Below are 26541 nucleotides of genomic sequence, written 5' to 3'. Positions count from 1 at the left end.
GAAGTATCACCAACGGATTTGTCAGCCTGAGCACTGTCCCTGTGGGCACTGACCCCGTGACATCTATCACCATAAACACTGTAAACATGGGCACTGTCACCATGAGCATGGTCACCATGAGCACTGTCACAACGGGCACTATCACCGTGAGAAATCTCACCATGCTAACTCTCCCCATGGGCACTGTCACCGTGAGAAGTGTCACCATGGGCACTATCACGGTGAGAACAGTCACCATGGTCACTGTCACCATGGGCACTGTCATTAAGAGCATTATCACCCTAAGCACTGTCACTGTGAGAACAGTCACCATGAGCACTGTCAACATGGAAACTATCACCTTGAGCCATGTCACCATGAGCACTGTCACCATGAGATATTTCAACAGGGTCACTTTCACCGTGAGAACTGTGAACACGGGGATTCTCACCATTGACACTGCCTCCGAGGGGTAATCACGATGAGCACTATCACCATGGGCAGTGTCTCCATGGGCAGTTTCACCATGAGCACTCTCACTATTGGCACTATCACCATCGGCACTGTCATCATCGGCACGGTCACCGTGAGCACTGTCACAATGGGCGTTGTCACACTGGGTGCTGTCACCATGGGCACAGTCACCATTCCACTCTCACCATGGGCACTGTGATCTTGGTCACTGTCACCATGGACTCTCTCACCGTGGGCACTGTCACAATGTGAAGTATCACCATGGGCTTTGTCAGCGTGGGCACTGTCACCGTGGGCATGGCCACCATGACATCTATCACCATAAGCACTGTAATCTTGGGCCCTATCACCATGAGCACGGTTACCATGAGCACTGCCACAATGAGAACTGTCACTTATGGCACTGTCCACATGAGGAGTGTCACCATGATCACTGTCACCATGGGCAGGACACCCTGGGTATTGTCACCATGGGCACTGTCACCATGAGCCCACTCACCATGGGAATTGTCAACTTAGGTACTGTCATCATGGGCACTGTCACCGTGAGCACTTTTACCATGAGCTCTGTCACCCTGGGCACTATCACCGTGAGTGTTGTGTACATGGACACTCTCACCATGAGCAATGTCAGAATGAATAATGTTACCCTGTGTATTGTCACCATGGGCACTGTCACCATTAGCATTACACCATGAGAATTGTGACTCTGGGCACTGTCACCATGGGCACATTCGCCATCGGCACTATCGCCAAGAACACTGTCACCGTGAGCCCTGTCACTGTGTGCAGTTTCAGCATACTCACTATCACCGTAAGCAATGTCACCATGAGCAATATCTCCACAGGCACTGTCACCATTTTGCACTGCCACCATGTGCAGTGTCACCATGGACACTTTTACCATGAGTACTGTCACCATGGGTAATATCACCATGGGCACTGTCACTGTGAGCACTGTCACTATGAGAATTGACACCATAGGCCCTGTCAACATGAGAACTGTCACCATCGGCACTGACAACATGGAGAACATCACCTTGAGCACTGTCAACATGAGCACTGTCACCATGAGCAATGTCACCATGGTCACATTCAATGTAAGAACTGTCACCACGGGGACTATCAACATTGGCAATGTCACAGTGGGGTTGTCACCATGAGCACTATCACCGTGGGCAATGTTTCCATGGGCAGTTTCACCATGAGCACTGTCACTATTGGCACTCTCAGCATGGGCATTGTCACAATGGGCACCATCAACGTGAGCACTGTCAACATGGGCCTTGTCACACTGGGTGTTATCAGCATGGGCACTGTCACTGTGGGCACTGTCCCAATGGGAAGTATCACCATGGGCTTTGTCAGCCTAGGCAGTGTCACTGTGGGCACGGACACCGTGACATCTATCACCATAAACACTGTAAACATGGGCACTGTCACCATGAGCACAGTCACCATGAGCATTGTCACAATGAGCACTGTTACTTATGGCACTGCCAACATGAGCACTGTCATTATGGGCATGACAACATGGACACTGTCACCCTAGGCACTCTCACCATAGGCATTATCACTGTGAGAATTGTGAACATGGACACCGTCTCCATGGGCATTATCACCATGTGCACTGTCACCATGAGTACTATCACCCAGGGTATTTTTACAATGGGCACTGTCACTGTGAGCACTACACCTTAAGAATTGTGACTATGGGCACTGTCACCATGGAAACTCTCACCATAGATCTATCACCATGAACACTGTCACCATGAACACTCTAACTGTGTGCAGTGTCACCATGCACACTGTCACAATAAGGACTATCACCATAAGCAAAGTCACCATGAGCAATGTCACCATGAGCAAAGTCACCAATTTGCACTGACACCATGTGCAGAGTAACCATGCGTTTTATCACCATAGGCACTTCTACCCTGAGAAATGTGACCATGCAGAATGTCTCTATGGGCACTGGCACCATGGGCACTATCACCGTGAGCACTGTCAGCATGTGCACTGTCACTATTTAGCACTGTCACCAGGTGAACTACCACCATGGGCACTGTCACGATGGGCACTATCACTGTGAGCACGGTTACCATGGGCACTGTAACAATGCACAGTGTCACCATCGGTACTGTCCCGATGGGAACTGCCACCAAGAACAGTGTCACCATTAGCACTGTCACCACGAGCACTGGCACCTGGGCACTGCTATTATGAGCACTCTCACCATGAGATCTGTCGCTATGAGAACTGCCACCATGGGTATTTTCAACATGAGTACTGTCACCATGGTATTGTCACCATTTGCACTGTCACCATGAACACTATTACCGTGAGCACTCTCACTGTGGTCACTGTCACCATGAGCACTGTCGCCATGGGTACTGGCACAATGTAGACAGACACCATGAGCACTGTCACCATGGGCACCATCAGTGTGAGCACTCTCACCATGGCCACTGTCACCTTGGGCACTGTTACCATGAGCACTGTCACCATAGGCAATGGCCCCATGGGCCCTGTCATCATGGGCACTCTCACCATGGGCACTATCAGTGTGAGCAGTGTCACCATGGATACTGCAAACATGAGAACTGTCACCGTGAGTACTGCCACCATGAGTACAGTCCTCACGGGTTGTCACCATGTGCACTGTCACCGTGAGAACTGTCAACAGGGGCACTGTCACCATTTTTCACTGCCACCATGTGCAGTGTCACCATGGGCACTATCACCATGGAAAGTATCACCGTGAACACTGTCACCATGAACACTGCAACTGTGTGCAGTGTCAACATGCACACTGTCACCGTAAGGACTATCACTGTAAGCAAAGTCACTATGAGCAATGTCACCATGGGCACTGTCACCATGAGCACTTGATCACTGAGTACTGTCACCATGGGTAATATCACCATGGGCACTGTCACCGTGAGAACTATCACCGTGAGCAATGCCATGATGGGCACTGGCGCCGTGGGTCTTTTCACTATTAGCACTGAAACAATGTGCACTATCACTGTGAGAAATCTCACCGTGCTAACTGTCCCCAAGGGCACTGTCACAGAGGGAAAAGTCATCATGGGCACTGTCACAGTCAGTATTCTCACCATGGGCACTCTCATTGTGGGCAATGCCTCCGTGAGGACCATTACCATGAACACTGCTACCATGAACACTCTCATGATAAGAACTGTCACCATGGGCACAGACACCATGGGCACTCTCACGGTGTGCACTGTCACCAGGGGCACTGTCAAAATGGGCACTGTCACCATGAGCACTGGAACCATGGGCATTCTCACCATGGGCACTATCACCATGAGCAGTATTACCATGGGCACTCTCACTATTTTGCACTGCCACCAGATGCACCATAACCATGTGCACTGTCACCATGGGCAGTGTCACCATCGGTAGTCTAACCATGCGCACTTCCACCACGATCACTGCCACCAAGAGCACTGTCACCATGATCACTGCCACCATGAGCACTGTCACAAGAACTGCCAATATGAGAACTGCCACCATGGGCACTATCACCATGATTAGTGTCACCGTGGGTATTGTCACCTTGGGCACTGTCAACGTGAGAAATATCACCGTGAGCACTATCACCCTGAGCACTGTCACCAAGGGAACAGCTTCAATGCGGATGGTCACCATGAACACTGTCACACTGGGCACTATCACCGTGAGAACAGTCACCGTGGTCACTGTCACCATGAGCACATTTTCTGTGAGCTCGGTCACCCTTGGTATTGTCACCATTGGTGGTATCGCCGTGAGAGTTGTGAACATGGGCACTCTCACCATGGGCAATATAACCATGAATACTGTCACCCTGTGTATTTTCACCATGGGCACTGTCACTGTGAGCACTACACTGTGAGAGTTGTGACTATGGTCACTGTCACCATGGACACTCTCACCATGAGAACTATCACCATGAACACTGTCACCATGAACACTGTCACTGTGTGCAGGTTCATCATGTGCACTGTCACTGTAAGGACTATCACTGTAAGCAAAGTCACCATGAGCAATATCACCATGGGCACTGTCACCATTTTGCACTGCCACCATATGCAGTGGCACCATGGGTAATATCACCATAGCCACTTTCAACATGAGAAATGTAACCGTGTGGAATGTCGTTATGGGCACTGGCACCATGGGAATCATCACAGTGAGCACTGTCACAACAGGCACTATCAACATGAGAAATCTCACCAGGCTAACTGTCCACATGGGCACTGTCACCGTGAGAAGTGTCACCATGGGCACTGTCACTGTCGGCACTGTCACCATGGGCACTGTCATTGTGGGCACTGTCTCCATGGCCACTGCCACCGTGTGCTCTGTCACCATGAACTCTGTAACAATGCCCATTATCACCGTGTGCACTGTCACCATGGGCACTATCACCGTGAGCACTGTCAGCATGTGCACTGTCACTATTTAGCACTGTCACCAAGTGAACTACCACCATGGGCACTGTCACAATGTTCACTATCACCGTGAGCACGGTTACCATGGGCACTGTAACAATGCACAGTGTCACCATCAGTACTGTCCCAATGGGGACTGCCACCAAGAACACTGTCACCATTAGCATTGTCACGACGAGCACTGGCACCTTGGCACTGCTATTATGAGCACTGTCACCATGAGATCTGTCGCTATGAGAACTGCCACCATGGGTATTTTCAACATGAGTACTGTCACCATGGGTATTGTCACCATGGGCACTGTCACCGTGAGCACTACACCGTGAGAATTGTGACTATGGGCACTGTCACCATGGGCACATTCACGATCGGCACTATCGCCATGAACACTGTCACCATGAGCACTATCACTGTGTGCAGTTTCACAATACACACTATCACAGTAGGGAATATCACCATAAGCAATGTCACCATGAGCAAGATCACCATGGGCACTGTCACCATTTTGCACTGCCACCATGTGCAGTGTCACCATGGGCAATTTCACTATGAGAACTGTCACCATGGGAAATATCACCGTGGGCACTGTCACCATGAGCACTGTCACTATGAGAATTTACACCATTGGTCCTGTCAACATGAGAACTGTCACCATCGGCACTGTCAACATGGAGACCATCACCTTGAGCACTGTCAACATGAGTACTGTCACCATGAGCAATGTCACCATGGTCACATTTAATGTAAGAACTGTCACCACGGGGACTATCACCGTTGGCAATGTCACGGGCTTGTCACCATGAGCACTATCACCATGGGCGATGTCTCCATGGGCAGTTTCACCATGAGCACTGTCACTATTGGCACTCTCAGCATGGGCACTGTCACAATGGGCACCATCACCGTGAGCAGTGTCACCATGGGCCTTGTCACACTGGGTGCTTTTAGCATGGGCACTGTCACCATGGGCACTGTCTCAATGAGAAGTATAACCATGGGCTTTGTCAGCCTAGGCAGTGTCACTGTGGGCACGGACATCGTGACATCTATCACCATAAACACTGTAAACATGGGCACTGTCACCATGATCACGGTCACCATGAGCATTGATACAATGAGCACTGTTATTTATGGCACTGCCAACATGAGCACTGTCACCATGGGCAAGACACCATGGGCACTGCCACCATGGGCATTGTCACCCTAGGCACTCTCAACATAGGCATTATCACTATGAGAATTGTGAACATGGACACTGTCTCCATGGGCATTAACACCATTAGCACTGTCACCATGAGTACTGTCAGCATGTGCACTGTCACTATTTAGCACTGTCACCAGGTGAACTACCACCATGGGCACTATCACGATGTGCACTATCACCATGAGCACGGTTACCATAGGCACTGTAACAATGTGCAGTGTCACCATCGGTACTGTCTCCATAGGAACTGCCACCAACAGCACTGTCACCATTAACACTGTCACCACCTTGGGACTGTTATTATGAGCATGGTCAGCATGAGAACTGTCGCTGTGAGAACTGCCACCATAGGTATTTTCAACAAGAGTACTGTCACCGTGGGTATTGTCATCATTTGCACTGTCACCATGAGCACTATTACCGTGAGCACTATCACTGTGGTCACTGACACCATGAGCACTGTTGCCATGGGTACTGGCACAATGCGGACTGGCACCATGAACCCTGTCACTGTGGCCACTATCAATGTGAGCACTCTCACCGTGGTCACTGTCACCATGGGCACTGTTACCAGGAGACCTGTAACCATGGTCACATTCAACATAAGAGCTGTCACCATGGGGACTATCACCTTCGGCACTGTCACCATGGGCACTGTCACCATGAGCACTGTCACCATGGGCCTTGTCACACTGGGCGCTGTCACCGTGAGCACTGCCACAATGGGAAGTATCACCATGGGATTTGTCAGCCTGAGCACTGTCCCCGTGGGCACTGACACCATGACATCTATCACCATAAACACTGTAACAAGGGAACGGTCACCATGAGCACTGCCACAATGGGCCCTGTTATTTATGGCACTGCCAACATGAGCACTGTCACCATGAGCACTGTCACAATGGCCATGACACCATGGGCCCTGTCACCATGGGTATTGTCACCCTAGGTAATCTCGCCATAGGCATTGTCACTGTGAGAATCGTGAACATGGGCAATGTCACCATAAGCACTGTCACCATGAGTACTGTCACCCTGGGTATTTCCACTATGGGCACTGTCACTGTGAGCACTACACCATGAGAATTGTGACTATGGGCACTGTCAACATGGACACTCTCACCATGGGAACTATCACCGTGAACACTGTCAGCATGAACACTGTCACTGTGTGCAGTGTCACCATGCACAATGTCACCGTAAGGACTATCACCGTAAGCAAAGTCACCATGAGCAATGTCACCATGGGCACGGTCACCATTTTGCACTGCCACCATGTGCAGTGTCACCATGGGTAATATCACCATAGGCACTTTCACAGTGAGAAATGTGACCATGCGGAGTGTCTCAATGGGCACTGGCACCATGGGCATTGTCACTGTGAGCACTGTCACAACGGGCACTATCACTATGAAAAATCTCACCATGCTAACTGTCCCCATGGGCACTATCACCGTGAGAAGTGTCACCATGGGCACTGTCACTGTTGGCACTGTCACCATGAACACTGTCACCATGGCTACTATCACTGTGAGAACAGTCACCATGGGCACTGTCAACATGGAGACTATCACCTTGAGCCCTGTCACCATGAGATATTTCAAGAGGGTCACTTTCACCATGAGAACTGTCAACACGGGGACTCTCACCATTGACACTGACTCCAAGGGGTTTTCACGATGAGCACTATCACCATGGGCAGTGTCTCCATGGGAAGGTTCACCATGAGCACTCTCACTATTGGCACTATCACCATCGGCACCGTCATCATCGGCACGGTCTCCGTGAGCACTGTCACAATGGGCATTGTCACACTGGGTGCTTTCACCATGGGCACTGTCACCATTCCACTCTCACCATGGACACTGTGATCTTGGTCACTGCCACCATGGGCTCTGTCACCGTGGGCACTGTCACAATGGGAAGTATAACCATGGGCTTTGTCAGCATGGGCGCTGTCACCGTGGGCATGGCCACCATGACATCTATCACCATAAGCACTGTAAACTTGGGCCCTGTCACCATGAGCACGGTTACCATGAGCACTGCCACAATGAGAACTGTCACTTATGGCACTGTCCACATGAGGAGTGTCACCATGATCACTGTCACCATGGAAAGGAAACCCTGGGCACTGTCACCATGAGCACTCTCACCATGGGAATTGTCACCTTAGGTACAGTCACCATGGGCACTGTCACCGTGAGCACTTTTACCATGAGCTCTGTAACCCTGGGCACTATCACCGTGAGTGTTGTGTACATGGACACTCTCACCATGAGCAATGTCACCATGAATACTGTCACCCTGTGCATTGTCACCATGGGCACTGTCACCATGAGCATTACACCGTGAGAATTGTGACTCTGGGCACTGTCACCATGGGCACATGTGCCATCGGCACTATCGCCGTGAACACTGTCACCATGAGCACTGTCACTGTGTGCAGTTTCAGCATACACACTGTCACCGTAAGCAATGTCACCATGAGCAATATCTCCATGGGCATTGTCACCATTTTGCACTGCCACCACGTGCAGTGTCACCATGGACACTTTTACCGTGAGTACTGTCACCATGGGTAATATCACCATGGGCAATGTCACCCTGAGCACTATTACAGTGAGCACTATCACCATGAGCACTCTCACTGTGGTCACTGTCACCATGAGCACTGTCGCCATGGGTACTGGCACAATGCGGACTGGCACCATGAGCCCTGTCACCGTGGCCACTATCACTGTGAGCACTCTCACCGTGGTCACTGTCACCATTGGCACTGTTACTAGGAGCACTGTCACCATGGTCACATTCAACGTAAGAGCTGTCAACACGGAGACTATCACCATTGGCACTGTCACCATGGGGTTGTCACCATGAGCACTATCACCATGGGCGATGTCTCCATGGGCAGTTTCACCATGAGCACTGTCACTATTGGCACTCTCACCATCGGCACTGTCACCATGGGCACTGTCACCGTGAGCACTGTCACCATGGGCCTTGTCACACTGGGCGCTGTCACCATGGGCACTGTCACCATGAGCACTGTCACAATGGGAAGTATCACCAACGGATTTGTCAGCCTGAGCACTGTCCCTGTGGGCACTGACCCCGTGACATCTATCACCATAAACACTGTAAACATGGGCACTGTCACCATGAGCATGGTCACCATGAGCACTGTCACAACGGGCACTATCACCGTGAGAAATCTCACCATGCTAACTCTCCCCATGGGCACTGTCACCGTGAGATGTGTCACCATGGGCACTATCACGGTGAGAACAGTCACCATGGTCACTGTCACCATGGGCACTGTCATTAAGAGCATTATCACCCTAAGCACTGTCACTGTGAGAACAGTCACCATGAGCACTGTCAACATGGAAACTATCACCTTGAGCCATGTCACCATGAGCACTGTCACCATGAGATATTTCAACAGGGTCACTTTCACCGTGAGAACTGTGAACACGGGGATTCTCACCATTGACACTGCCTCCGAGGGGTAATCACGATGAGCACTATCACCATGGGCAGTGTCTCCATGGGCAGTTTCACCATGAGCACTCTCACTATTGGCACTATCACCATCGGCACTGTCATCATCGGCACGGTCACCGTGAGCACTGTCACAATGGGCGTTGTCACACTGGGTGCTGTCACCATGGGCACAGTCACCATTCCACTCTCACCATGGGCACTGTGATCTTGGTCACTGTCACCATGGACTCTCTCACCGTGGGCACTGTCACAATGTGAAGTATCACCATGGGCTTTGTCAGCGTGGGCACTGTCACCGTGGGCATGGCCACCATGACATCTATCACCATAAGCACTGTAATCTTGGGCCCTATCACCATGAGCACGGTTACCATGAGCACTGCCACAATGAGAACTGTCACTTATGGCACTGTCCACATGAGGAGTGTCACCATGATCACTGTCACCATGGGCAGGACACCCTGGGTATTGTCACCATGGGCACTGTCACCATGAGCCCACTCACCATGGGAATTGTCAACTTAGGTACTGTCATCATGGGCACTGTCACCGTGAGCACTTTTACCATGAGCTCTGTCACCCTGGGCACTATCACCGTGAGTGTTGTGTACATGGACACTCTCACCATGAGCAATGTCAGAATGAATAATGTTACCCTGTGTATTGTCACCATGGGCACTGTCACCATTAGCATTACACCATGAGAATTGTGACTCTGGGCACTGTCACCATGGGCACATTCGCCATCGGCACTATCGCCAAGAACACTGTCACCGTGAGCCCTGTCACTGTGTGCAGTTTCAGCATACTCACTATCACCGTAAGCAATGTCACCATGAGCAATATCTCCACAGGCACTGTCACCATTTTGCACTGCCACCATGTGCAGTGTCACCATGGACACTTTTACCATGAGTACTGTCACCATGGGTAATATCACCATGGGCACTGTCACTGTGAGCACTGTCACTATGAGAATTGACACCATAGGCCCTGTCAACATGAGAACTGTCACCATCGGCACTGACAACATGGAGAACATCACCTTGAGCACTGTCAACATGAGCACTGTCACCATGAGCAATGTCACCATGGTCACATTCAATGTAAGAACTGTCACCACGGGGACTATCAACATTGGCAATGTCACAGTGGGGTTGTCACCATGAGCACTATCACCGTGGGCAATGTTTCCATGGGCAGTTTCACCATGAGCACTGTCACTATTGGCACTCTCAGCATGGGCATTGTCACAATGGGCACCATCAACGTGAGCACTGTCAACATGGGCCTTGTCACACTGGGTGTTATCAGCATGGGCACTGTCACTGTGGGCACTGTCCCAATGGGAAGTATCACCATGGGCTTTGTCAGCCTAGGCAGTGTCACTGTGGGCACGGACACCGTGACATCTATCACCATAAACACTGTAAACATGGGCACTGTCACCATGAGCACAGTCACCATGAGCATTGTCACAATGAGCACTGTTACTTATGGCACTGCCAACATGAGCACTGTCATTATGGGCATGACAACATGGACACTGTCACCCTAGGCACTCTCACCATAGGCATTATCACTGTGAGAATTGTGAACATGGACACTGTCTCCATGGGCATTATCACCATGTGCACTGTCACCATGAGTACTATCACCCAGGGTATTTTTACAATGGGCACTGTCACTGTGAGCACTACACCTTAAGAATTGTGACTATGGGCACTGTCACCATGGAAACTCTCACCATAGATCTATCACCATGAACACTGTCACCATGAACACTCTAACTGTGTGCAGTGTCACCATGCACACTGTCACAATAAGGACTATCACCATAAGCAAAGTCACCATGAGCAATGTCACCATGAGCAAAGTCACCAATTTGCACTGACACCATGTGCAGAGTAACCATGCGTTTTATCACCATAGGCACTTCTACCCTGAGAAATGTGACCATGCAGAATGTCTCTATGGGCACTGGCACCATGGGCACTATCACCGTGAGCACTGTCAGCATGTGCACTGTCACTATTTAGCACTGTCACCAGGTGAACTACCACCATGGGCACTGTCACGATGGGCACTATCACTGTGAGCACGGTTACCATGGGCACTGTAACAATGCACAGTGTCACCATCGGTACTGTCCCGATGGGAACTGCCACCAAGAACAGTGTCACCATTAGCACTGTCACCACGAGCACTGGCACCTGGGCACTGCTATTATGAGCACTCTCACCATGAGATCTGTCGCTATGAGAACTGCCACCATGGGTATTTTCAACATGAGTACTGTCACCATGGTATTGTCACCATTTGCACTGTCACCATGAACACTATTACCGTGAGCACTCTCACTGTGGTCACTGTCACCATGAGCACTGTCGCCATGGGTACTGGCACAATGTAGACAGACACCATGAGCACTGTCACCATGGGCACCATCAGTGTGAGCACTCTCACCATGGCCACTGTCACCTTGGGCACTGTTACCATGAGCACTGTCACCATAGGCAATGGCACCATGGGCCCTGTCATCATGGGAACTCTCACCATGGGCACTATCAGTGTGAGCAGTGTCACCATGGATACTGCAAACATGAGAACTGTCACCGTGAGTACTGCCACCATGAGTACAGTCCTCACGGGTTGTCACCATGTGCACTGTCACCGTGAGAACTGTCAACAGGGGCACTGTCACCATTTTTCACTGCCACCATGTGCAGTGTCACCATGGGCACTATCACCATGGAAAGTATCACCGTGAACACTGTCACCATGAACACTGCAACTGTGTGCAGTGTCAACATGCACACTGTCACCGTAAGGACTATCACTGTAAGCAAAGTCACTATGAGCAATGTCACCATGGGCACTGTCACCATGAGCACTTGATCACTGAGTACTGTCACCATGGGTAATATCACCATGGGCACTGTCACCGTGAGAACTATCACCGTGAGCAATGCCATGATGGGCACTGGCGCCGTGGGTCTTTTCACTATTAGCACTGAAACAATGTGCACTATCACTGTGAGAAATCTCACCGTGCTAACTGTCCCCAAGGGCACTGTCACAGAGGGAAAAGTCATCATGGGCACTGTCACAGTCAGTATTCTCACCATGGGCACTCTCATTGTGGGCAATGCCTCCGTGAGCACCATTACCATGAACACTGCTACCATGAACACTCTCATGATAAGAACTGTCACCATGGGCACAGACACCATGGGCACTCTCACGGTGTGCACTGTCACCAGGGGCACTGTCAAAATGGGCACTGTCACCATGAGCACTGGAACCATGGGCATTCTCACCATGGGCACTATCACCATGAGCAGTATTACCATGAGCACTCTCACTATTTTGCACTGCCACCAGATGCACCATAACCATGTGCACTGTCACCATGGGCAGTGTCACCATCGGTAGTCTAACCATGCGCACTTCCACCACGATCACTGCCACCAAGAGCACTGTCACCATGATCACTGCCACCATGAGCACTGTCACAAGAACTGCCAATATGAGAACTGCCACCATGGGCACTATCACCATGATTAGTGTCACCGTGGGTATTGTCACCTTGGGCACTGTCAACGTGAGAAATATCACCGTGAGCACTATCACCCTGAGCACTGTCACCAAGGGAACAGCTTCAATGCGGATGGTCACCATGAACACTGTCACACTGGGCACTATCACCGTGAGAACAGTCACCGTGGTCACTGTCACCATGAGCACATTTTCTGTGAGCTCGGTCACCCTTGGTATTGTCACCATTGGTGGTATCGCCGTGAGAGTTGTGAACATGGGCACTCTCACCATGGGCAATATAACCATGAATACTGTCACCCTGTGTATTTTCACCATGGGCACTGTCACTGTGAGCACTACACTGTGAGAGTTGTGACTATGGTCACTGTCACCATGGACACTCTCACCATGAGAACTATCACCATGAACACTGTCACCATGAACACTGTCACTGTGTGCAGGTTCATCATGTGCACTGTCACTGTAAGGACTATCACTGTAAGCAAAGTCACCATGAGCAATATCACCATGGGCACTGTCACCATTTTGCACTGCCACCATATGCAGTGGCACCATGGGTAATATCACCATAGCCACTTTCAACATGAGAAATGTAACCGTGTGGAATGTCGTTATGGGCACTGGCACCATGGGAATCATCACAGTGAGCACTGTCACAACAGGCACTATCAACATGAGAAATCTCACCAGGCTAACTGTCCACATGGGCACTGTCACCGTGAGAAGTGTCACCATGGGCACTGTCACTGTCGGCACTGTCACCATGGGCACTGTCATTGTGGGCACTGTCTCCATGGCCACTGCCACCGTGTGCTCTGTCACCATGAACTCTGTAACAATGCCCATTATCACCGTGTGCACTGTCACCATGGGCACTATCACCGTGAGCACTGTCAGCATGTGCACTGTCACTATTTAGCACTGTCACCAAGTGAACTACCACCATGGGCACTGTCACAATGTTCACTATCACCGTGAGCACGGTTACCATGGGCACTGTAACAATGCACAGTGTCACCATCAGTACTGTCCCAATGGGGACTGCCACCAAGAACACTGTCACCATTAGCATTGTCACGACGAGCACTGGCACCTTGGCACTGCTATTATGAGCACTGTCACCATGAGATCTGTCGCTATGAGAACTGCCACCATGGGTATTTTCAACATGAGTACTGTCACCATGGGTATTGTCACCATGGGCACTGTCACCGTGAGCACTACACCGTGAGAATTGTGACTATGGGCACTGTCACCATGGGCACATTCACGATCGGCACTATCGCCATGAACACTGTCACCATGAGCACTATCACTGTGTGCAGTTTCACAATACACACTATCACCGTAGGGAATATCACCATAAGCAATGTCACCATGAGCAAGATCACCATGGGCACTGTCACCATTTTGCACTGCCACCATGTGCAGTGTCACCATGGGCAATTTCACTATGAGAACTGTCACCATGGGAAATATCACCGTGGGCACTGTCACCATGAGCACTGTCACTATGAGAATTTACACCATTGGTCCTGTCAACATGAGAACTGTCACCATCGGCACTGTCAACATGGAGACCATCACCTTGAGCACTGTCAACATGAGTACTGTCACCATGAGCAATGTCACCATGGTCACATTTAATGTAAGAACTGTCACCACGGGGACTATCACCGTTGGCAATGTCACGGGCTTGTCACCATGAGCACTATCACCATGGGCGATGTCTCCATGGGCAGTTTCACCATGAGCACTGTCACTATTGGCACTCTCAGCATGGGCACTGTCACAATGGGCACCATCACCGTGAGCAGTGTCACCATGGGCCTTGTCACACTGGGTGCTTTTAGCATGGGCACTGTCACCGTGGGCACTGTCTCAATGAGAAGTATAACCATGGGCTTTGTCAGCCTAGGCAGTGTCACTGTGGGCACGGACATCGTGACATCTATCACCATAAACACTGTAAACATGGGCACTGTCACCATGATCACGGTCACCATGAGCATTGATACAATGAGCACTGTTATTTATGGCACTGCCAACATGAGCACTGTCACCATGGGCAAGACACCATGGGCACTGCCACCATGGGCATTGTCACCCTAGGCACTCTCAACATAGGCATTATCACTATGAGAATTGTGAACATGGACACTGTCTCCATGGGCATTAACACCATTAGCACTGTCACCATGAGTACTGTCAGCATGTGCACTGTCACTATTTAGCACTGTCACCAGGTGAACTACCACCATGGGCACTATCACGATGTGCACTATCACCATGAGCACGGTTACCATAGGCACTGTAACAATGTGCAGTGTCACCATCGGTACTGTCTCCATAGGAACTGCCACCAACAGCACTGTCACCATTAACACTGTCACCACCTTGGGACTGTTATTATGAGCATGGTCAGCATGAGAACTGTCGCTGTGAGAACTGCCACCATAGGTATTTTCAACAAGAGTACTGTCACCGTGGGTATTGTCATCATTTGCACTGTCACCATGAGCACTATTACCGTGAGCACTCTCACTGTGGTCACTGACACCATGAGCACTGTTGCCATGGGTACTGGCACAATGCGGACTGGCACCATGAACCCTGTCACTGTGGCCACTATCAATGTGAGCACTCTCACCGTGGTCACTGTCACCATGGGCACTGTTACCAGGAGACCTGTAACCATGGTCACATTCAACATAAGAGCTGTCACCATGGGGACTATCACCTTCGGCACTGTCACCATGGGCACTGTCACCATGAGCACTGTCACCATGGGCCTTGTCACACTGGGCGCTGTCACCGTGAGCACTGCCACAATGGGAAGTATCACCATGGGATTTGTCAGCCTGAGCACTGTCCCCGTGGGCACTGACACCATGACATCTATCACCATAAACACTGTAACAAGGGAACGGTCACCATGAGCACTGCCACAATGGGCCCTGTTATTTATGGCACTGCCAACATGAGCACTGTCACCATGAGCACTGTCACAATGGCCATGACACCATGGGCCCTGTCACCATGGGTATTGTCACCCTAGGTAATCTCGCCATAGGCATTGTCACTGTGAGAATCGTGAACATGGGCAATGTCACCATAAGCACTGTCACCATGAGTACTGTCACCCTGGGTATTTCCACTATGGGCACTGTCACTGTGAGCACTACACCATGAGAATTGTGACTATGGGCACTGTCAACATGGACACTCTCACCATGGGAACTATCACCGTGAACACTGTCAGCATGAACACTGTCACTGTGTGCAGTGTCACCATGCACAATGTCACCATAAGGACTATCACCGTAAGCAAAGTCACCATGAGCAATGTCACCATGGGCACGGTCACCATTTTGCACTGCCACCATGTGCAGTGTCACCATGGGTAATATCACCATAGGCACTTTCACAGTGAGAAATGTGACCATGCGGAGTGTCTCAATGGGCACTGGCACCATGGGCATTGTCACTGTGAGCACTGTCACAACGGGCACTATCACTATGAAAAATCTCACCATGCTAACTGTCCCCATGGGCACTATCACCGTGAGAAGTGTCACCATGGGCACTGTCACTGTTGGCACTGTCACCATGAACACTGTCACCATGGCTACTATCACTGTGAGAACAGTCACCATGGGCACTGTCAACATGGAGACTATCACCTTGAGCCCTGTCACCATGAGCACTGTCACCATGAGATATTTCAAGAGGGTCACTTTCACCATGAGAACTGTCAACACGGGGACTCTCACCATTGACACTGACTCCAAGGGGTTTTCACGATGAGCACTATCACCATGGGCAGTGTCTCCATGGGAAGGTTCACCATGAGCACTCTCACTATTGGCACTATCACCATCGGCACCGTCATCATCGGCACGGTCTCCGTGAGCACTGTCACAATGGGCATTGTCACACTGGGTGTTTTCACCATGGGCACTGTCACCATTCCACTCTCACCATGGACACTGTGATCTTGGTCACTGCCACCATGGGCTCTGTCACCGTGGGCACTGTCACAATGGGAAGTATAACCATGGGCTTTGTCAGCATGGGCGCTGTCACCGTGGGCATGGCCACCATGACATCTATCACCATAAGCACTGTAAACTTGGGCCCTGTCACCATGAGCACGGTTACCATGAGCACTGCCACAATGAGAACTGTCACTTATGGCACTGTCCACATGAGGAGTGTCACCATGATCACTGTCACCATGGAAAGGAAACCCTGGGCACTGTCACCATGAGCACTCTCACCATGGGAATTGTCACCTTAGGTACAGTCACCATGGGCACTGTCACCGTGAGCACTTTTACCATGAGCTCTGTAACCCTGGGCACTATCACCGTGAGTGTTGTGTACATGGACACTCTCACCATGAGCAATGTCACCATGAATACTGTCACCCTGTGCATTGTCACCATGGGCACTGTCACCATGAGCATTACACCGTGAGAATTGTGACTCTGGGCACTGTCACCATGGGCACATGTGCCATCGGCACTATCGCCGTGAACACTGTCACCATGAGCACTGTCACTGTGTGCAGTTTCAGCATACACACTGTCACCGTAAGCAATGTCACCATGAGCAATATCTCCATGGGCATTGTCACCATTTTGCACTGCCACCACGTGCAGTGTCACCATGGACACTTTTACCGTGAATACTGTCACCATGGGTAATATCACCATGGGCAATGTCACCCTGAGCACTATTACAGTGAGCACTATCACCATGAGCACTCTCACTGTGGTCACTGTCACCATGAGCACTGTCGCCATGGGTACTGGCACAATGCGGACTGGCACCATGAGCCCTGTCACCGTGGCCACTATCACTGTGAGCACTCTCACCGTGGTCACTGTCACCATTGGCACTGTTACTAGGAGCACTGTCACCATGGTCACATTCAACGTAAGAGCTGTCAACACGGAGACTATCACCATTGGCACTGTCACCATGGGGTTGTCACCATGAGCACTATCACCATGGGCGATGTCTCCATGGGCAGTTTCACCATGAGCACTGTCACTATTGGCACTCTCACCATCGGCACTGTCACCATGGGCACTGTCACCGTGAGCACTGTCACCATGGGCCTTGTCACACTGGGCGCTGTCACCATGGGCACTGTCACCATGAGCACTGTCACAATGGGAAGTATCACCAACGGATTTGTCAGCCTGAGCACTGTCCCTGTGGGCACTGACCCCGTGACATCTATCACCATAAACACTGTAAACATGGGCACTGTCACCATGAGCATGGTCACCATGAGCACTGTCACAACGGGCACTATCACCGTGAGAAATCTCACCATGCTAACTCTCCCCATGGGCACTGTCACCGTGAGAAGTGTCACCATGGGCACTATCACGGTGAGAACAGTCACCATGGTCACTGTCACCATGGGCACTGTCATTAAGAGCATTATCACCCTAAGCACTGTCACTGTGAGAACAGTCACCATGAGCACTGTCAACATGGAAACTATCACCTTGAGCCATGTCACCATGAGCACTGTCACCATGAGATATTTCAACAGGGTCACTTTCACCGTGAGAACTGTGAACACGGGGATTCTCACCATTGACACTGCCTCCGAGGGGTAATCACGATGAGCACTATCACCATGGGCAGTGTCTCCATGGGCAGTTTCACCATGAGCACTCTCACTATTGGCACTATCACCATCGGCACTGTCATCATCGGCACGGTCACCGTGAGCACTGTCACAATGGGCGTTGTCACACTGGGTGCTGTCACCATGGGCACAGTCACCATTCCACTCTCACCATGGGCACTGTGATCTTGGTCACTGTCACCATGGACTCTCTCACCGTGGGCACTGTCACAATGTGAAGTATCACCATGGGCTTTGTCAGCGTGGGCACTGTCACCGTGGGCATGGCCACCATGACATCTATCACCATAAGCACTGTAATCTTGGGCCCTATCACCATGAGCACGGTTACCATGAGCACTGCCACAATGAGAACTGTCACTTATGGCACTGTCCACATGAGGAGTGTCACCATGATCACTGTCACCATGGGCAGGACACCCTGGGTATTGTCACCATGGGCACTGTCACCATGAGCCCACTCACCATGGGAATTGTCAACTTAGGTACTGTCATCATGGGCACTGTCACCGTGAGCACTTTTACCATGAGCTCTGTCACCCTGGGCACTATCACCGTGAGTGTTGTGTACATGGACACTCTCACCATGAGCAATGTCAGAATGAATAATGTTACCCTGTGTATTGTCACCATGGGCACTGTCACCATTAGCATTACACCATGAGAATTGTGACTCTGGGCACTGTCACCATGGGCACATTCGCCATCGGCACTATCGCCAAGAACACTGTCACCGTGAGCCCTGTCACTGTGTGCAGTTTCAGCATACTCACTATCACCGTAAGCAATGTCACCATGAGCAATATCTCCACAGGCACTGTCACCATTTTGCACTGCCACCATGTGCAGTGTCACCATGGACACTTTTACCATGAGTACTGTCACCATGGGTAATATCACCATGGGCACTGTCACTGTGAGCACTGTCACTATGAGAATTGACACCATAGGCCCTGTCAACATGAGAACTGTCACCATCGGCACTGACAACATGGAGAACATCACCTTGAGCACTGTCAACATGAGCACTGTCACCATGAGCAATGTCACCATGGTCACATTCAATGTAAGAACTGTCACCACGGGGACTATCAACATTGGCAATGTCACAGTGGGGTTGTCACCATGAGCACTATCACCGTGGGCAATGTTTCCATGGGCAGTTTCACCATGAGCACTGTCACTATTGGCACTCTCAGCATGGGCATTGTCACAATGGGCACCATCAACGTGAGCACTGTCAACATGGGCCTTGTCACACTGGGTGTTATCAGCATGGGCACTGTCACTGTGGGCACTGTCCCAATGGGAAGTATCACCATGGGCTTTGTCAGCCTAGGCAGTGTCACTGTGGGCACGGACACCGTGACATCTATCACCATAAACACTGTAAACATGGGCACTGTCACCATGAGCACAGTCACCATGAGCATTGTCACAATGAGCACTGTTACTTATGGCACTGCCAACATGAGCACTGTCATTATGGGCATGACAACATGGACACTGTCACCCTAGGCACTCTCACCATAGGCATTATCACTGTGAGAATTGTGAACATGGACACTGTCTCCATGGGCATTATCACCATGTGCACTGTCACCATGAGTACTATCACCCAGGGTATTTTTACAATGGGCACTGTCACTGTGAGCACTACACCTTAAGAATTGTGACTATGGGCACTGTCACCATGGAAACTCTCACCATAGATCTATCACCATGAACACTGTCACCATGAACACTCTAACTGTGTGCAGTGTCACCATGCACACTGTCACAATAAGGACTATCACCATAAGCAAAGTCACCATGAGCAATGTCACCATGAGCAAAGTCACCAATTTGCACTGACACCATGTGCAGAGTAACCATGCGTTTTATCACCATAGGCACTTCTACCCTGAGAAATGTGACCATGCAGAATGTCTCTATGGGCACTGGCACCATGGGCACTATCACCGTGAGCACTGTCAGCATGTGCACTGTCACTATTTAGCACTGTCACCAGGTGAACTACCACCATGGGCACTGTCACGATGGGCACTATCACTGTGAGCACGGTTACCATGGGCACTGTAACAATGCACAGTGTCACCATCGGTACTGTCCCGATGGGAACTGCCACCAAGAACAGTGTCACCATTAGCACTGTCACCACGAGCACTGGCACCTGGGCACTGCTATTATGAGCACTGTCACCATGAGATCTGTCGCTATGAGAACTGCCACCATGGGTATTTTCAACATGAGTACTGTCACCATGGTATTGTCACCATTTGCACTGTCACCATGAACACTATTACCGTGAGCACTCTCACTGTGGTCACTGTCACCATGAGCACTGTCGCCATGGGTACTGGCACAATGTAGACAGACACCATGAGCACTGTCACCATGGGCACCATCAGTGTGAGCACTCTCACCATGGCCACTGTCACCTTGGGCACTGTTACCATGAGCACTGTCACCATAGGCAATGGCACCATGGGCCCTGTCATCATGGGCACTCTCACCATGGGCACTATCAGTGTGAGCAGTGTCACCATGGATACTGCAAACATGAGAACTGTCACCGTGAGTACTGTCACCATGAGTACAGTCCTCACGGGTTGTCACCATGTGCACTGTCACCGTGAGAACTGTCAACAGGGGCACTGTCACCATTTTTCACTGCCACCATGTGCAGTGTCACCATGGGCACTATCACCATGGAAAGTATCACCGTGAACACTGTCACCATGAACACTGCAACTGTGTGCAGTGTCAACATGCACACTGTCACCGTAAGGACTATCACTGTAAGCAAAGTCACTATGAGCAATGTCACCATGGGCACTGTCACCATGAGCACTTGATCACTGAGTACTGTCACCATGGGTAATATCACCATGGGCACTGTCACCGTGAGAACTATCACCGTGAGCAATGCCATGATGGGCACTGGCGCCGTGGGTCTTTTCACTATTAGCACTGAAACAATGTGCACTATCACTGTGAGAAATCTCACCGTGCTAACTGTCCCCAAGGGCACTGTCACAGAGGGAAAAGTCATCATGGGCACTGTCACAGTCAGTATTCTCACCATGGGCACTCTCATTGTGGGCAATGCCTCCGTGAGCACCATTACCATGAACACTGCTACCATGAACACTCTCATGATAAGAACTGTCACCATGGGCACAGACACCATGGGCACTCTCACGGTGTGCACTGTCACCAGGGGCACTGTCAAAATGGGCACTGTCACCATGAGCACTGGAACCATGGGCATTCTCACCATGGGCACTATCACCATGAGCAGTATTACCATGGGCACTCTCACTATTTTGCACTGCCACCAGATGCACCATAACCATGTGCACTGTCACCATGGGCAGTGTCACCATCGGTAGTCTAACCATGCGCACTTCCACCACGATCACTGCCACCAAGAGCACTGTCACCATGATCACTGCCACCATGAGCACTGTCACAAGAACTGCCAATATGAGAACTGCCACCATGGGCACTATCACCATGATTAGTGTCACCGTGGGTATTGTCACCTTGGGCACTGTCAACGTGAGAAATATCACCGTGAGCACTATCACCCTGAGCACTGTCACCAAGGGAACAGCTTCAATGCGGATGGTCACCATGAACACTGTCACACTGGGCACTATCACCGTGAGAACAGTCACCGTGGTCACTGTCACCATGAGCACATTTTCTGTGAGCTCGGTCACCCTTGGTATTGTCACCATTGGTGGTATCGCCATGAGAGTTGTGAACATGGGCACTCTCACCATGGGCAATATAACCATGAATACTGTCACCCTGTGTATTTTCACCATGGGCACTGTCACTGTGAGCACTACACTGTGAGAGTTGTGACTATGGTCACTGTCACCATGGACACTCTCACCATGAGAACTATCACCATGAACACTGTCACCATGAACACTGTCACTGTGTGCAGGTTCATCATGTGCACTGTCACTGTAAGGACTATCACTGTAAGCAAAGTCACCATGAGCAATATCACCATGGGCACTGTCACCATTTTGCACTGCCACCATATGCAGTGGCACCATGGGTAATATCACCATAGCCACTTTCAACATGAGAAATGTAACCGTGTGGAATGTCGTTATGGGCACTGGCACCATGGGAATCATCACAGTGAGCACTGTCACAACAGGCACTATCAACATGAGAAATCTCACCAGGCTAACTGTCCACATGGGCACTGTCACCGTGAGAAGTGTCACCATGGGCACTGTCACTGTCGGCACTGTCACCATGGGCACTGTCATTGTGGGCACTGTCTCCATGGCCACTGCCACTGTGTGCTCTGTCACCATGAACTCTGTAACAATGCCCATTATCACCGTGTGCACTGTCACCATGGGCACTATCACCGTGAGCACTGTCAGCATGTGCACTGTCACTATTTAGCACTGTCACCAAGTGAACTACCACCATGGGCACTGTCACAATGTTCACTATCACCGTGAGCACGGTTACCATGGGCACTGTAACAATGCACAGTGTCACCATCAGTACTGTCCCAATGGGGACTGCCACCAAGAACACTGTCACCATTAGCATTGTCACGACGAGCACTGGCACCTTGGCACTGCTATTATGAGCACTGTCACCATGAGATCTGTCGCTATGAGAACTGCCACCATGGGTATTTTCAACATGAGTACTGTCACCATGGGTATTGTCACCATGGGCACTGTCACCGTGAGCACTACACCGTGAGAATTGTGACTATGGGCACTGTCACCATGGGCACATTCACGATCGGCACTATCGCCATGAACACTGTCACCATGAGCACTATCACTGTGTGCAGTTTCACAATACACACTATCACCGTAGGGAATATCACCATAAGCAATGTCACCATGAGCAAGATCACCATGGGCACTGTCACCATTTTGCACTGCCACCATGTGCAGTGTCACCATGGGCAATTTCACTATGAGAACTGTCACCATGGGAAATATCACCGTGGGCACTGTCACCATGAGCACTGTCACTATGAGAATTTACACCATTGGTCCTGTCAACATGAGAACTGTCACCATCGGCACTGTCAACATGGAGACCATCACCTTGAGCACTGTCAACATGAGTACTGTCACCATGAGCAATGTCACCATGGTCACATTTAATGTAAGAACTGTCACCACGGGGACTATCACCGTTGGCAATGTCACGGGCTTGTCACCATGAGCACTATCACCATGGGCGATGTCTCCATGGGCAGTTTCACCATGAGCACTGTCACTATTGGCACTGTCACAATGGGCACCATCACCGTGAGCAGTGTCACCATGGGCCTTGTCACACTGGGTGCTTTTAGCATGGGCACTGTCACCGTGGGCACTGTCTCAATGAGAAGTATAACCATGGGCTTTGTCAGCCTAGGCAGTGTCACTGTGGGCACGGACATCGTGACATCTATCACCATAAACACTGTAAACATGGGCACTGTCACCATGATCACGGTCACCATGAGCATTGATACAATGAGCACTGTTATTTATGGCACTGCCAACATGAGCACTGTCACCATGGGCAAGACACCATGGGCACTGCCACCATGGGCATTGTCACCCTAGGCACTCTCAACATAGGCATTATCACTATGAGAATTGTGAACATGGACACTGTCTCCATGGGCATTAACACCATTAGCACTGTCACCATGAGTACTGTCAGCATGTGCACTGTCACTATTTAGCACTGTCACCAGGTGAACTACCACCATGGGCACTATCACGATGTGCACTATCACCATGAGCACGGTTACCATAGGCACTGTAACAATGTGCAGTGTCACCATCGGTACTGTCTCCATAGGAACTGCCACCAACAGCACTGTCACCATTAACACTGTCACCACCTTGGGACTGTTATTATGAGCATGGTCAGCATGAGAACTGTCGCTGTGAGAACTGCCACCATAGGTATTTTCAACAAGAGTACTGTCACCATGGGTATTGTCATCATTTGCACTGTCACCATGAGCACTATTACCGTGAGCACTATCACTGTGGTCACTGACACCATGAGCACTGTTGCCATGGGTACTGGCACAATGCGGACTGGCACCATGAACCCTGTCACTGTGGCCACTATCAATGTGAGCACTCTCACCGTGGTCACTGTCACCATGGGCACTGTTACCAGGAGACCTGTAACCATGGTCACATTCAACATAAGAGCTGTCACCATGGGGACTATCACCTTCGGCACTGTCACCATGGGCACTGTCACCATGAGCACTGTCACCATGGGCCTTGTCACACTGGGCGCTGTCACCGTGAGCACTGCCACAATGGGAAGTATCACCATGGGATTTGTCAGCCTGAGCACTGTCCCCGTGGGCACTGACACCATGACATCTATCACCATAAACACTGTAACAAGGGAACGGTCACCATGAGCACTGCCACAATGGGCCCTGTTATTTATGGCACTGCCAACATGAGCACTGTCACCATGAGCACTGTCACAATGGCCATGACACCATGGGCCCTGTCACCATGGGTATTGTCACCCTAGGTAATCTCGCCATAGGCATTGTCACTGTGAGAATCGTGAACATGGGCAATGTCACCATAAGCACTGTCACCATGAGTACTGTCACCCTGGGTATTTCCACTATGGGCACTGTCACTGTGAGCACTACACCATGAGAATTGTGACTATGGGCACTGTCAACATGGACACTCTCACCATGGGAACTATCACCGTGAACACTGTCAGCATGAACACTGTCACTGTGTGCAGTGTCACCATGCACAATGTCACCGTAAGGACTATCACCGTAAGCAAAGTCACCATGAGCAATGTCACCATGGGCACGGTCACCATTTTGCACTGCCACCATGTGCAGTGTCACCATGGGTAATATCACCATAGGCACTTTCACAGTGAGAAATGTGACCATGCGGAGTGTCTCAATGGGCACTGGCACCATGGGCATTGTCACTGTGAGCACTGTCACAACGGGCACTATCACTATGAAAAATCTCACCATGCTAACTGTCCCCATGGGCACTATCACCGTGAGAAGTGTCACCATGGGCACCGTCACTGTTGGCACTGTCACCATGAACACTGTCACCATGGCTACTATCACTGTGAGAACAGTCACCATGGGCACTGTCAACATGGAGACTATCACCTTGAGCCCTGTCACCATGAGCACTGTCACCATGAGATATTTCAAGAGGGTCACTTTCACCATGAGAACTGTCAACACGGGGACTCTCACCATTGACACTGACTCCAAGGGGTTTTCACGATGAGCACTATCACCATGGGCAGTGTCTCCATGGGAAGGTTCACCATGAGCACTCTCACTATTGGCACTATCACCATCGGCACTGTCATCATCGGCACGGTCTCCGTGAGCACTGTCACAATGGGCATTGTCACACTGGGTGCTTTCACCATGGGCACTGTCACCATTCCACTCTCACCATGGACACTGTGATCTTGGTCACTGCCACCATGGGCTCTGTCACCGTGGGCACTGTCACAATGGGAAGTATAACCATGGGCTTTGTCAGCATGGGCGCTGTCACCGTGGGCATGGCCACCATGACATCTATCACCATAAGCACTGTAAACTTGGGCCCTGTCACCATGAGCACGGTTACCATGAGCACTGCCACAAT

The sequence above is a fragment of the Mesoplodon mirus genome (assembly GCF_964341445.2).
Source record: "Mesoplodon mirus genome assembly, contig: SUPER_3_unloc_2, whole genome shotgun sequence".
In the NCBI taxonomy this organism is placed as follows: Eukaryota; Metazoa; Chordata; class Mammalia; order Artiodactyla; family Ziphiidae; genus Mesoplodon; species Mesoplodon mirus.
The sequence above is the reverse complement of the archived record's forward strand: the minus strand, read 5'-3'. Positions refer to the sequence as shown.